A 1,379-nucleotide genomic window follows, 5' to 3' on the forward strand; every position below is an offset into this window, starting at 1 on the left:
TCCTTCCTTCCTTCCTTCCTTCCTTCCTTCCTTCTTTCCCTCCCTCCCTTCCTCCCTCCTTCCTTCCTTCCTTCCTTCCTTCCTTCCCTCTCTCCCTCCCTCTCTCTCTCTTTCTTTCTTTTTCTTTTTTTTTTTTTGAAAGAGTTTCCCTTAGCCGGGCGCGGTGGCTCACGCCTGTAATCCCAGCACTTTGGGAGGCCGAGGCGGGTAGATCACGAGGTCAAGAGATCGAGACCATCCTGGTCAACATGGTGAAACCCTGTCTCTACTAAAAATACAACATTAGCTGGGCATGGTGGCGTGTGCCTGTAATCCCAGCTACTCAGGAGGCTGAGGCAGGAGAATTGCCTGAACCTGGGAGGCGGAGGTTGCGGTGAGCCGAGATCGCGCCATTGCACTCCAGCCTGGGTAACAAGAGCGAAACTCTGTCTCAAAAAAAAAAAAAAAAAAGAGTTTCCCTTTGCCATCCAGGCTGAAGTGCACTGGTGCCATCTTGGCTCACTATAACCTCTGCCTCCCAGGTTCAAGTGATTCTCATTCCTCATCCATAGGAGTAGCTGGAACTATAAGCATGCACCACCACGCCTGGGTAATTTTTGTATTTTTAGTAGAGACAGGGTTTCACCATGTTTGTCAGGCTGGTCTTCAACTCCTGGCCTCAAGTGATCCACCTGCCTGGACCTCCTGAAGTGCTGGGATTACAGGCGTGAGCCACTTCGCCTGACCTATGTCATCGATTTCTGCTCTTATTTATTACTTTTCTTTCTTTCCTTTTTTGAGACAGAATTTCACTCTGTAGCCCAGGCTAGAGTGCAGTGGTGCGACCTTGGCTCACTGCAGCTTCTGGAGTAGCTAGGTAGGTCACCTCAGATTAGGAGTTTGAGACCAGTCTGGCCAATATAGTGAAACCCCATCTCTACTAAAAAAAATACAAAAATTAGCCAGGCATGGTGGCAGGTGCCTGTAATCCCAGCTATTCAGGAAGCTGAGGCAGGAGAATTGCTTGAATTTGGGAGGTGGCGGTCACAGTGAGCCAAAATTGTCCCACTGCACTCTAGCCTGGGAAACAAGAGCAAAGAAGAAGGCCAGGTGCAGTGGCTTATGCTTGTAATCCTAGCACTTTGGGAGACAGAGGCAGGCAGATCATGAGGTCAAGAGATTGAGATCATGCTGATCAACACGGTGAAAATCCGTTTCTACTAAAAACACAAAAATTAGCTGGGAGTGGTGGCACATGCCTGTAGTCCCAGCTACTTGGGAGGCTGAAGCAGGAGAATCTCTTGAACTTGGGAGGCAGAGGTTGCAGTAAGCCAAGATCACACCACTGCCTCCAGCCTGGAGACAGAGCAAGACTCTGTCTCAAAAAAAAAAAAAAAAAA

The sequence above is a fragment of the Sapajus apella genome, unplaced genomic scaffold (genome assembly GCF_009761245.1).
Source record: "Sapajus apella isolate SASKATOON/1434 unplaced genomic scaffold, GSC_monkey_1.0 scaffold59, whole genome shotgun sequence".
NCBI lineage: Eukaryota > Metazoa > Chordata > Mammalia > Primates > Cebidae > Sapajus > Sapajus apella.